The sequence below is a fragment of the Caretta caretta genome, chromosome 11, assembly GCF_965140235.1.
Source record: "Caretta caretta isolate rCarCar2 chromosome 11, rCarCar1.hap1, whole genome shotgun sequence".
In the NCBI taxonomy this organism is placed as follows: domain Eukaryota; kingdom Metazoa; phylum Chordata; order Testudines; family Cheloniidae; genus Caretta; species Caretta caretta.
In genome coordinates, this window is record NC_134216.1 from 71,180,431 (window position 1) to 71,194,721 (window position 14,291).

The 14,291-nt window shown below is 46.3% G+C and overlaps 1 protein-coding gene across 1 annotated transcript in view; it reads left to right on the top strand.

Moving 5' to 3' along the window:
* The window catches only part of ASB18 (ankyrin repeat and SOCS box containing 18), a 37,571-nt gene that overhangs the window by 11,929 nt on the left and 11,351 nt on the right, over positions 1-14,291 (top strand). The window lies entirely within an intron of this gene.

Genomic DNA, 14,291 nt, shown 5'->3' on the forward strand with positions numbered 1-14,291 from the left:
TAAGATAGGTGATAGGGCACTTGGATATAGCTGGGGCATTTAAATATGTTAAATATGTTAAATGTGCATACTATGATTGCATCTCTCTTTCCACCACATTTATATTGCTTCTTGTCTTAACCCCCAATCCTGCAAATACTTACACAGGTGTTTCATTTTAATGGGACTGCTCATGGCAATAAAGTAAAGCATATGCATAAGTGTTGACAGGGTTAGGGCCTTACAATCCATGCTCTAAAGAGTCTGTCTGGTTGTCTGTGGCCAGTAGCCAGAACTAGGGTGCTAGCAGGATTCAAATAGAGCAGGTCAACATTTTTCAAACTTGGATTTTTTTGACCACATTTCATTGACTGTGAATTTAAACAGGGAAATAAAGCCCAACAAAAAAAGTGCAAAAAGTAAACTTTTTGACCCACTATCCAGTTATTTTTATTTATGAAAATATTTTTGAAGTTTAAACACAGTAAACATTTTTTATTAATATTAATTGTGAAAAAATTTTGCCAGCACTAGAAAAAAATTAAGTTGTGGAAAAAAAAACCCAGGTATGAAATTTTTACCAGCAGTCATTCCACAGAGAAGTGAAATTTCAGGAGGGATGGTATGACCACACTTTATGCAAACATGACTTAACTGATAATTTACAGAGGGTCATATATTGTGCTGCACAAATCAGAGACACCACCCCACACACAGCCCTCTGACACAGGGCATCTGGAGAAGACAAACAAATGTATTGGTCACAGACATTGCCATGCCATGCAGATATTGTGCATACTCACACAAAACCACATTTGTTGGGAGTAAAAATGCTCACTGTTTCAACACTGTTGCTCACCAAAGCACAGCCCTAAGCTAAATTCATCTGCCTACGGGTCCCCTGTAGAGGGGGAATGAGTGAGGGAAGGTGCTGTGGCTGCTTTTCACAGTCACAGCCTGGAAAGGGCTCCCCACCCACTGCTACTGGTGGCTGGGTCTGGGGATTTAGCTTTTGCCCCCTTCTGACGCTTACTTGCGCTACTGCCCCCTCTCTCTCTTTGACTCAGTCCTCCTTCATTGTGACTCAGCTTTCCGGCCAAGTCACTATATAGTGCCCCCTTCTAGGATAACAAAGTCCCACGGGACAAGCTGTCCAGATACTGTTGCAGGCAGTCTCCTCTTCCAACTCCAGGTCCTGTGCTACTGGGAACCTGGTCCCACCTGTTACCCCCGGTCCCAGCCCAGGGACCCTCTCACTGGCAATCCAGGTCTGCTCAGTCTCCAACCTGGTTGCTGTTTCCCTGGACTCCTCCCTACCTCACCTCTCTATCTCCTTGCCTATCTCTGGCTTCACCCCAGGAGCTTCCTCCACTCCCCATGGCTACTTCACTTCTCAAGATCACTTGTCAGACGCTCTAGGCCAGGGCAGGACCCCAGGGCTTGATCTTCTCCTGTCCCTGGCCAACTCTTTTCCCTCTGGGGAAGAGGTTTTCAAACTGTGGGGCACGCCCCCCAAGGGGGACATGGAGGAACGTTTGGGGGAGAAAGTGGCAATGCCACGCAGCTCGTTCCACCCCCATATGGCAGGGCCTGGGGCAGCCTCTATGGGGGGTGGGGAGGGAGCACCACCTCCCCCCCAGACTCACCTCAGAGCCACCCAGCCTGTGGGTCAACGTCAACATTCGCCGTGGCCACACCCATTTCCGCTCCAGGCAGGCTCTGCCCCCGCAGACCATCGCAGATGCCTTCCCGGGGGGCACGTATTGGCCCTGCCCGAGCAGTGCCACCTGGCTGCAAGGTAGAAGCAGGCCACTGCTGAGGAAGCCTTGGCTGTTCCATTGGTAAGTAGTTTGCCTCTAGGTGCAGCAATCTTAGGTTCATGGGCCCCTCCAGGCCCACATTAACCCTCTCAGAGTTTGTGTGGGGCAGACACCCATCACACAGCCTCCCCTCCATGGACTTTCTGCCACTTGCCCAGAGCCCCCAGAGGCAGAAAGTCCACAGAGTGAAGGCTGTGACTGTGGAAAGCAGACACAATACCTGCCCTCACCCACTCCCGCTCTGCAGGGGATCAGCAGAGCAATGGGGCAGGTGATGACCAGGGAGAGAGTATAGCCAGGATACCATGGAACATGATGATGATTCAGTGCATCTGCAGGGTAGTCTCTGCAAGTAGTGCACCTACGGGTCCTGGCAGGTTTTAAAGCAGCCCTCTGCTGCAATATCTCCCGTAGGGGTGTGGTGATGGAAACTCTGCATGTCCTCTTCCGGGAGCGAATTCCCTTAGCTTCTGTGAGGCCCTGTGAGTAGAAGGAGATACCCACTTCGTCAGGGTTGCAGCCCCTTCTGTCTTGCAACAAATACTATACTGATTCTAGTGTGACATAGCAATAAAGTAATGTCTGGAACCTCAGGAAGAGTACACATGCCACGTGTTACAGCAGAATAGATTAAGACGCTGGTATAAATGTTTAAAGAAACATTCATCCTGGTTGTGATCTATGTCAAGTTTCAGCCCAGTATGACTTAAAGTGTCTGAATCATTAAAACTTGGAAAGCTTTTTATTTAAAAAGCAAGGCTACCTTGATATCTTGGTAACAATGCTTACAAGTGTAGTGAACTTTGTTGCCTGCTAGTTTCAATGAAGTGCCATCCTGGCTTCAAACCAGTTCCCGTTAGACAGATAGAGACGCTAAACAAAACTATGTTGAGAGTCTGGGGTAACACTACAGAACACAAATATGATGGGCCACATGTTGGACAGGTGTGTGAGAAAGGCTCTTAAGAAAAGAAGGTATCTGCTCAGGGGAGGCAGATTTCAAAACTACATCTCTCAAGCATTTCCTATAAATGTGAATCTTTGCAAAGCACCAAAAGATACTAATGATTCAACCAAAATACATAGGTAGATAGAACAACAACTTGATGATGCAGGGAAGCTCTTGTGTGACACAAACAAAGCAAAAATGATTTTCCAAGAGGGTAGCTGGATGAATATTGTGTTGTGACACTGAGCCACAATTGCTAATAAAGGACCTGATTTCTCCCCCATTCATCTCTATCAGAGCAGGATTAATCCCTACATTTCCCTTTTAATATTTTCTCTCTTGGAAGAGAAAGCTTGGTCCACAAGCCTATGACCTAAAATAATTGTTAACCACAGCCTTGCAATCAAAACTATTTATTTGCCCAGACACCAAATTCACTCTTCCATACCATAAAAATTACGGGAAGGAGGGTGACAGTTTTACTTGCTGGCATAAAATATAAAAGTCTCCCACACAGGATTTTTTGCTCGGCTCTTTTAGTCACTCTCCAGCCTTAGCTGATATATGTGTTTTTACAGGAATGGGGAGGCAGGGGTGAAATGGCATTTGAGCTGCCAACCTGTAATCCAAGTTACAGACAGAGGCAATGTGGAAACAGCTGAGTTATAAGCCCTTGAATATTGGGGCTTTATAATGGAAATTTTGGCAGACCCTTAACTACAGCAGCGCTACCGGGCGCCTCTACAATAACTAAGCCAACTACCTTGAAGGATCAAAAATTAATAGACATTTCAGACAGGTTTTGAGGTTTCGACCACTGCTTTTCAATTGCAAAGACTTTTGCTAAAGTTAGACACTGAGGAGGTCAAGCTTTTGGTAACATAAACATTTCGTCTGATTAAGAGAGACTACTTGTCCCTGGTTTTGAGTAGTAGATTTTAGATCATCCTTAATTTTTTACTGACAGTAAAGAGCAGGTCATTGACCTACATACAGAGCTATTTTATTTTTCTCCCTCTTGATAACAATGGCCAGAACACCTATGTGTCGGGTTCTTCTGTATTCCCATATAGTCGGCAATTCACCATGGGGGCAGGACTTAAAACCTTTGAGCCTCTGAGTGACTGGGATAAAAAAAAATTACCTGGGCTTCCTTCCAGCCATTTGAGCTTCAGAATCCATGAGAATTCAACCCAAAAAAAAAGCATATCAGAGCTTTAATCTAGGAGCTTTTTGAAGAGATTTAAAAAAAAAAGTTCCAGTAAAGTTCACTCTTACCTTCTTCGCTTTAGGAGCCATGCATGCCAACATCGCCCTATTTAGTAGAGAGTTCCTCTCCTTGACCTCCTTTTTACAGCAGAGATAATTAACATGGTGGGGTAAGACGAGTCGCTAAATTCACTGCACTCGGTCCTTTTTTCCCTTTTGCTAAAGGTGGGATGATTAAAAAGAGGAGAATGGAGTTGATTTTTCCTTTTTTCTTCTAAAGAGACTAAAATTGAGGGGGAGAAAAGGTTCTTTGCTTCTAAACTTTGTCAGTGGCTCCAGGAGAAAATAAAAACAGGAGCCTGGAAAGAGTCGGGTGTGCTGGTGCTGAACTACTGGGATCTGTGGAACATTTCTGTCTGCTTCAGACCGAGATGGAGACACATTTGTATGAAATGAAAAGATCCATTGTTTTCAGTGAGGAACATGAGGGTGAGCAATGGGCTGGCGTGCTCCAGGTGAACCTGTGCATGCAGTTAGGCCCTCCATTCGCACATCTCCTGCTTTCTACATGGACGGGAGAAGAGAGATTCTGCTGTGGCAATGCCTGACTCCATCCCATTGCTTCATACAGATGTGCTTCTGGAGCAGCTCCGTGGATTGGAAGCCAGCAATGGGAGAGGGTGGAGCAAGTATTCCCAGGCACCTATCCCAGCTCTCCTCCTAGGTTTCTGTGTGGTACTAATGTTCTGGAACCCCAACCCATGGCAGTAGGGAGCCTTGCCAATTGCAGCTGATGGTTGGTGCCATCACAATCAGCTGCAACTCCTCTGTCATGGTGGCTTTTGGAGATCCCCATGGTTGAAAAGGGTTCAGCCTTCCAGAACCCACAGCACCCCTATGCTCCTCTCCCAGCAGTCGGGATAATACCAGGGAAATCCAGAAGAGAAACCTCCTAGGGCTGTTCGCCTCCTGTGAATCTCGTAAGGGTTTTCCCTGTTGACCTGGCCCAATGATAAGTAAATAACAAACAACTCTGTGCCACTTGGGACAGGTACCTATGTCTTAGTGAAGGGTTCTACCAAGGAGCAGGATGTCGTAGCCAACAAGATAGTGGATGGTGAGAGCTTGGATGGCAGCTTTGGCTGTCAGGTCTCAGCAATTTTAAGAAGGGAGAAGCATCACGATTTATACACAGGGCCTAGGAAGAGGGAGGTATCACAGATGACCTGTATGCTATGGGTCTGAGAGCAACGGGGGAGGATGGTGACAGAGATGGTGGGAAAGGATTGGAAAGCAGGATAAGGAGGTGAGTTTTGGGCCATGTTAAGCTGAAGTCAATCGTAAGGCACAGGGGAGGTTTTGGAGAGACAGGCTGAGGTGTGGATATGGATAGGTGAGGACAGGTCAGGAGTGGAGACCCAGATCTGAGGGACATCAGCATGTATATGGTAGCTGACAACATATATGAGCTGAAGATCACTCCGAGGTCTATAAAGGGGAGGAGGGAGAGGTGCCAGTGGAAGAGTCCATGGGGAACCCCCATGGAGAGTGGAGTAGTAGTCATTGAACAGTGATCCCTGTTACAGGGTCCCACCTTGTTGTAACCCTAACCAGGTACTGGGGCGAGAAAATAACACGCAGTCTCTTACTGTCACCCCTGCGGGTCTCATGCTCTTGTTATATGGTGTCAGAAGTAAACTGAATCTTTGCACAAAGAGAGCAAGTTAAGCCACCTGAATTCCTCAGTCTGAAAAGGAACCTGGCGGCAACCTGGAAGCAGCGATTTTGATGCTTCAAAGTTTTCCATGAAATAATGTTTTCAAGAAATCAAAAGGGTAGAGGGTGCTGCTACTTAAGATCCATGTGTGAAATTTTCAGCACATATAGGAAACAGAATGTAAAATATCCACTGAAACCACATGTGATTTCAAATGGCTTTTGAGCAAAGGCTGGTGAAGGGCTACCTGAATTAAAGGGGAAAGATAATCCCTTTGTAACAAACTACACCTGTCATTTTTAAGACTCAGCTGTTGCACTGACATATCACGTAGCAGTGCTACAAGAGCACATGTATCACTTCTTGCTCATGGAAACCTGGTGAGCTAGTAGAGAATGGCCCACAACTAGTTAGTGGCTCATTTTAGCCTTTCTTTTTGAAATATCAATTCAAGCACACCACATCATACTCTTCTGCTAATGTATTTGACTGTGCATAGTAAGAATCATTACAAATAGCAAAAACAATCATTTGAATATCCCTGTCAAATTCAGGGGGCCCATATTTAGCATTGCTGGAATATTGCAATACACTTCACAACGCCTTGAGATCCACCAGTTCATAGACTGGCACTAAGGTTTTTTATTCTTCTGCCTAACAAGGCCCTTGAGCTAGAAATAATTAACCCTAACAAGGTTTCCAAAGAGCTCTGCAACTGGAAACTAGAAGAGAAGAAATATTACAAGAATGCCAAATAGTTAACCCCCACCTCTTGCTGGAGAAAAAAGAATTTTAGACTCCAAACAGAGTCTCCAACAAACTTTGTGCACCAAGGTCCTACATCAGAACGATTCCTGAGATCAGTCCCAGAGGAGGAACAGCAAACACCTGAACAAAACCAAGGAGGATACTACCTATGCTTCTGGAGAGCACCCAGAAAGCCCCTGTCCATGCTTCTGTGCTGAGAACAGCAGTACACAGCAAAGAGACGTTCCAGGTGATGTAGTCAACTCAATGGCTAAAAGAAGCCTTCGCAGAAGCAGGACCACCAAACCACTGAATTTTGGAGTTGGTATTGACAGATGTCCACCAATAAAAGTCAGATAAGCCTCTCCTCTGTCAGGGAGCTCAGAGCATTTACCCTGACTTTCCATCCTAGATGTCTCCATATGTGTTACATTAATTAGCTGGAATGGCTGATTTAATTTACACAAGTTTTCTTTAAAGGCAAGATGTAACAGTAACCACTGGAGAAATAGGATGCTGAGCTCTGCTATGTGAAAGGGATGTTATCTAATATGGATCAGGATAACAATAGCAGGACCAGGAGCAGGAGGAAAACATTTACTCTTACCAATACAGCTGGTCAAAAAATCCATTTTTTCCCCTGAAAAAAAATTGTAAACAAAAATTTGCCATTCAAAATTTTGATTTTCTGTGACAAATTTTTGGAAATGGTTTGAATTTTTTATTTTAGATTTTAAAATAATCCAATTTTTTATTTGTTTTTTCTTTTTCACCACAGAATGAACTATGTCATTGAGTTTTTCCACTTTTTCCTTGATTTTTTCCATCCTCTTCCCTGTCTAACTTTTCCAACATTGGAGAAGCTGTAAAAAGTTAGCTTGGGAAAGAGAGGAAGAGTGTGTTGAGGGAAGAAAACTTTGACATTTTTCATGTTATTGCACCTTGTCAAAAAGAGGAGATTGAAATTCTACATTTCAAATATGTTTTGATCTTTAAAAACCTAAACAAAACTTTCAAATAGAAACAAAATGAAAATTCTCCTTGCCGCCAATTAGCGGGACAAGGAGAGTGAAGCAATATATCTTATTGTTGGTGAGAGAGACAAGCTTTTAGCTGACACAGAGCTCTTCACCAGGCTCTCTCACCAACAGAAGTGGGTCCAATAAAAGATATTACTCACCCTCCTTGTCCCTCTAATATTCTGGGACCAACATGGCTACAACAGCACTGCATACATTGCATTAAATGACATTTTCCCACAAAAATCTTCCTTTTGACTTAAACCCCATTTTCACAGTGGAAGATATTTTCAGTCAATATCTGAGGGTAGGAATAGCTCAGTGGTTTGAGCGTTGTCCTGCTAAACCCAGGGTTGTGAGTTCAATCCTTTAGGGGGCCATTTAGGGATGGGGCAAAAAAAATTGGGGAGTGGTCCTGCTTTCAGCAGGTGGTTGGACTAGGTGACCTCCCAAGGTCCCTTCTAACCCTGATATTCTATGATTCAAAAAATGTTGACCAGATCTACTTCCCCACAGTCTTATGTGTTACTTACCTTTATTACCAAAATAGTTACTAAAGGAGTGACTGGAGAGGTAGGAGGAAAACCAGGAGAGGAAGGAGTCACAAAAGCCAAAAGAGCACAAGTATTCAAGGAGTGTGTGATCAACAGTGTCATAGAGTCTTAGTGTACAAGGCCAGAAGGAACCACCAGACAATCTACTCTGACCTCCTTGTATGTGTCAGGCCACCAACATCCACCAGCACCCATAACCTAGAGGTCAAGGAGGAGAAGCTGCCAAACAGGCCCTGTCATCTAGCTACGAATATACATTGATAACATGGACCAATCACCACACATTGGTGCGCTCTCAGGGGAGGAGGCAGGGAAGAGAAGGGGCCAGGGTGGGGATTTGGGGAAGGGGTTGGAATGGGGGCAGGGCCGGGGGGCTGAGAGGGGTCGAGCACCCACCAGCGCTAGCAGAAGTCAGTGCCTATGGAACCGCACAAGTCCCAACCCTTGAGTGAAAGAGCCTCAAGCTGAGAGCTTCAACAGACACATATCCTCTGTGGATCAGGCATAGAGGCAGGTACATAGTACAGTAAATCCTCACTTGACATTGTAGTTATGTTCCTGAAAAATGCGACTTTAAGTGAAATGATGTTAAGTGAATCCAATTTCCCCATAAGAATTAATGTAAATGGGGGGGTTAGGTTCCAGGAATTTTTTTTTTTGCCAGACAAAAGGCATTATATACATTTTAAACAATTTTAAACAAGCAATTTAATACTACAATCATCATTCCTGAGTAAGAAGCTTGGTTGAGGTGGTGGAGTCAGACAGTGGAAGAGGGTGGATTGTCCAGCTGCTCCTCTTGCTGAACTTTCTGAACTCAAAAAAAACATCTAGACATTGTTTTGCTTTCCTTTCCTTTTCTTGTAAATTTCTTTATAGCAAGTCATTAGATGACCAACTCCCCTAATCACTTTGGAGCTTTGTTCACTGTCAGGATCATCATCACTCAACCTTCAACCCGCCCACTCCACCCCTTTCCCCAAGCCCCCACCCTTGACCCTCCTCTTCTCCCCCCCACCTCCTCCCCCTTTACCTTGCACGCTGCATCCTCACTCCTCCCCCCTCCCTCCTGCTGGGGGCGATCAGCTGGCTTGCAGCGTTTAGCAGGCAGGAGGGAGGGGGAAGGAGTGAGGACTGGGCATGCAGGCTCCCCCTCCTTCCCCCCTGCCTCCTGCCCGGGGCAATCAGCTGGTTTGCAGTGTTCAGGAGGCAGGGGAGGGAGGGGGAGCCTGCACACCGAGTCCTTGCTCCTCCCTCCTGCCTCCTGCAAGCCTCAAGACAGCTGATTACCGCTGGCAGGAGGCAGGGGGAGGAGGGGGAAGGCACTGATCCATGGGGTCTGCCGGCGGGCAGGAGGCTCTGTGGGAAGGGGGGGGCATAGGGAGGCTGCCAGCTGTGGAGAAAGCAGACAGCCAAACAATGTAATATTGGAGCATTGCACAGCTTTAAATGAGCATGTTCCCTAATTTGATCAGCAACGTAACAATGAAACAACGTTAACCGGGACGACTTTAAGTGAGGAGTTACAGTACACTAACCAGTGGGTTACATGCTTCCTCTGGAGAGAAGACACTCATTCTCAGGCCCACAGCAGTTCAAGTCCCCATGTGCCCTTGCTATGTGATAGCCACTATCTTGACTACCAGTGGAGATTGGACCAGGGACCTCCAGAGCTAAATATTTGAGTCTCTATAGATTGATCTAAAGAACCTGGGCCTGTAGCAGACTGTGAACTGGTTACAGAGGGGGACACATAACATGCACCAAACAGTGGTATACACATATGCTTAAGGGCTTTCCTAAACCAAGACTACAGTACTGAGGTTAGTTTGATTTTCATTTGTCCTTTACAGGTCATCTTCCACAACCAAAGGGCCAAATGGAGCTACGTCAATTTGGATGAGCTGGGGATCTAGCCCTTACCTCCAACTTCCATGGAAATATAACCATTTAATGAAAGAAAAATTAGAGAAGAGAGAAGAATTAAGTAGCTACATAACACGTTGTCAGAAGGGTATCCAAACAGATTTTTCATTAGGCACCTGGTAGTCTTTAACATGGTTACAACTCAGACTGTTCTAGGCACCAAAGCCAAATGGCAATGTATAAGGAGAGCTGGGGGAAGAAAACCTGCTTGAAGTTTGCATGAGTCAATCTGGACCTGAGCAAGGTTCATTTCAGTTAAATATAAGCACTGAACATCACTAAACTCTGTAGAAGCATATCTGAGCAAAATAGGTGCACAGTATACATAAGAAGAAACTTTAGACAGGATTTTTACTGGCCAAGCCACAAAGGAGAGTAAATATCTACATAGAACCAAATAAATCAGAGGTGGACAATATCCGTGAGATAGGGATTGCTGTACAGCTGAGCCCAATACTGTCACATCAGTCTCTACTATGAAATCTACATCCCAGAATATTTTCAAGGTCTTGCATTATTACCTGTGAGTCTCCCCTCCTCCCTGCTGCCCTCCTCTCATTACCTAATAGAAATCCTAATCACAGCATGGCCAGTTGTACTGGCATGGGTGCCAACTGCCCTTTGCATGTACTGCAGAATTTGACATTGTTTTGCCACCATGTCACCGTTACAACGGTTACAACGTCAACTTCTAGTAGAAAAAGTAGCAGTAATTTTGATTCGTTTAGACTGGCTTATCACATTCACTTACTTGCATTAAGAAACCATTGGTGTGGACTGTTTATCTTTAACCCCCTTCTGTTTGTCAGAAGGCATTCTGTGCTGTAAATAGAATATTGTAAAGGGGGGGGGGTGTCCTTTTAATGGCCAAGGTTTCATGGCAGCCTCCCCTGATCTGAGATCACTCTTTTACAAATTTCCAAGATAATTTGTATTACAGGAATGTTTTTATTTAAACACAAACCCTGTTCTTCTTGAAATGGCAGGTGCTGCCACATGGGACAGTCCCCAAAGTTGGGTAGCAAGCAATTCTGTACACTGCTCACAAAATACACTCCTTTCGGTGGGCTTGAACCAAGAAAGGAAGTGTTCCCCTGCAGTACGCACAAGGAGTGAATTCCTACATTCCTTATTCAAGCAAAACTCCCATAGACATCAGTGGGATTTCTGTCTGAATAAGGAGGGACTCAGGAAAGACTGCAGAGCTTGACCAAGGAAGACAACAAACCGGAAAAGTAGTTCTTGTTGGATAATTGCCAACCATGCCCCAATTCTCTTCCAACTCAAAGTTTTAACCTCACAATTTAAACATCTGTTCTCCCATTGATGCAAGGCTATTGAGAGATTTCTCTGGCAACAATTTGCAAATAGACCATTCTAGTGTGAGTAAAGTTACGCTACATTTGGAGAGCCAGGGAATATGTTTCAGCACTTAACTAGTTTCTGAAACTTGGAGAAGGCATAGGCGATAGTTTTGGTCACTTAAGTGGCACTGTCAGAAATGGGTGGAGAAAGCATTTTTAATGCCAAACCTGCCCATGTACAGCACCCCATGTGTCTCAAAGCAGCCCAAGTCAATGCATTAAGTAGCTATAGAAGTTTTGTTCCCTTCTAGTTATTCTGGCTCAATACCAGCGTGAACAGCCTTGACCACCAGCAGCCAAGGTCCAGACAGTGGGTTTGATGTTTTCAGCTGAGACTCATTCCCTGATTCACTTACAGCTGACATCTATATAAAGAACCTTGCCTTTCCACACTGCCTCCCACCTACCGCCTACTCACAGACCCTTGCCCTAAGGCATACGTGTCAGACAAGAGTTGGATTATATGGATAGTCTGCATAACACTCCGGGGCTGTTATCTACACCAAGAGATGAAATGACTGCAGACACATTGATTGCGTGAACTGGCTGATTGTCTCATGTGTCCTTGCAATAGTTTAATGTGTCTCCAGAGCAACACTGATTTTGACAAAACCTTTCTGGCACATCCACATGCAGTGCCCGCCTTGTAACCTTGCCTGTACCAGTGGACGCGGGGTCTCCAGGAGCACCTACTATGTGGTGCCCAGAGCCCTTGCTGGGTGGCACTGGGAGGACTGGCTGAAGCATCGTTGCTTTACTGCTTGTGGCTCCCCATCCATATGAAGAAGAAACCACAGCAGCCTACACTGACACAGCCAGACCTGATCATGGCCCAAGGCATTGCAACCAGGCACTTACACTCAACATTTGTAAAGTGCCTGGGGTTGGTATTGAGTGTGAACCTTTCCAACCAGTGCCCTTCCTTTCTCCTTGTGTGGACAAGGCTCTGGACCTTAGCCCAATGTTTGCACTTACAGCAATCAGCCAGAGTCACAGCCTTAACTTTTAAACTGGGGATAGAAGACTCTTTCACATAAGCCAAAGAAGACCACCTTTCTCCCCGTGCCTGGAAAGCACTTGTGGGTGGCTGTGTGGACCACAGTCCCGAAAGCTGCAGAGGTTAGCTAACTGCTAGGCACAGCCATGGCATGCAGGAAGCGAGCTGCTCTCACCTTGCTCCAGTGTTAATGAGGCTGCAGATTTGGAGGATTATGCAAATAGTACCCCAATATGCATGCTCAGTGAATATGCATGACCACATTTCCATAATCCTCTCTAACGCCCCCCTCCCCTATGCTCCTGCTTCCTCCTTGACAGGTTTCAGAGCAGCAGCCGTGTTAGTCTGTATCTGCAAAAAGAAAAGGAGGACTTGTGGCACCTTAGAGACTAACCAATTTATTTGACCATAAGCTTTCGTGAGCTACAGCTCACTTCATCGGATGCATTCAGTGGAAAAAAACTGAATGCATCCGATGAAGTGAGCTGTAGCTCGCGAAAGCTTATGCTCAAATAAATTGGTTAGCCTCTAAGGTGCCACAAGTCCTCCTTTTCTTCCTCCTTGAGTTTCACCTTCCCCCCTCACTCCTGATTTTCCTGTCTTGCCTGAGGCAACAAGACCTTTTCCCCTAAGCTCTGGCAGGACCAGGGGATCCCCCCTTCTCCCTGTGGAGTATTTTCTGGGGAGGGAGAGCCAGAATCTTGCTCCCTCCCCATCTGCTCATCTGCTGATGAGCTTCCTGTCTGCCCCCAACTCTGCACTGCAGCCTGCTGTCCCCACCCCCACCCCCCGCTGACCAGCTGGCTCTGCAGGGAAACCACAGCTGTTGGGTAGCTCTGCCAGGGAGACCCAGGTCCAATTCCCTACTCCCCTACAGCCTTCCTGTGTGGCCATCGCTTCGCCTCTCCTTGCTGCAGGTCCCCTCTGTCTGGGGATAACAGCTCTGCACTACTACATGAGAGTGTTGTGAGGATAAATGCTTTAAACGCTGAGGGGATGGAGGACATGTAAGTACCTTGGATAGATAAGGGAGAGGGAAGCAAGGAAGCCATCCCTGCCAGGATGCAGAGCCTTTGGGATCATTTCAGGCTCCCTCTCTGGCGTTCCCGAGAGGTTGCCTGAAAAGCCCAGCAGAGGGGGCTGGAAACTGGATGTCTTTGGAGGAGACTTCCCAGGTCTGATGACTCACAGCTTTTAACAGCCCGTTTGAAGAACAGAGGGCGCTCTACACCGGGCCACGGGGTGTTTGCCTCAAGGTCAAGTCACCAATGCCGTGCTGTCTGCCAGGCTCCGAGAGCTCTGCCTGCGCATCACCCTCCGTGCTTATTCTGAGCAGGCTCCCTTGTGTGTGGAGCCCCTTCCGGACACAGCAATGTGATGACGCAGCCTGGTGCTGGGCTCCCTATCCTGGGTGGGACGGTTTCTGAACCCCAGTCCTGGCCACCACCCCTTTCAAAACACAGTTATCTCACCCACTGATTTGACCACAGCATCTACCCCCATTTAATGCCTCCATTGTCTCTCCTTTCCTCGCTGCTTCAAGCTTAACCTTCTTGTTCTCCCTTTCCAGACCCTACATACCACTCTGTCTCAGACCTCCTCTCAGATCACATCCCAGCCCACCCAGGATGCCCGCCTTGTTCCTTTCTCCAGTTTCATCTCTATGCTTCCCCCTGCTCCTCCACACCACCCTCAATACACAGGATGCCCACACAGTGCTGGCTTGCCAAGCGTCCCCCACTCCCTCCTCCAGAACTCGCCAAAAGACTCACTTCTTCTGCACTGGTGAAAAGTAGCAGGTTAAGAGTGTTTTCTAAAACAGCATACACACCATTTTTTCCCCTTCTGGTGGCCCAGCATGTGCTGGCTGCCTTGCATCTGCCACCATCTCAGGCAGACATGGCAGATTTTTCTGTGCATTGCTCTTAAAGAAAACACAATTTACGGTACATTTCAGTTCATTTTTAAATAAAGGCTGCTCATATGAGCGTCGGCACCCCGTCAAGGTGG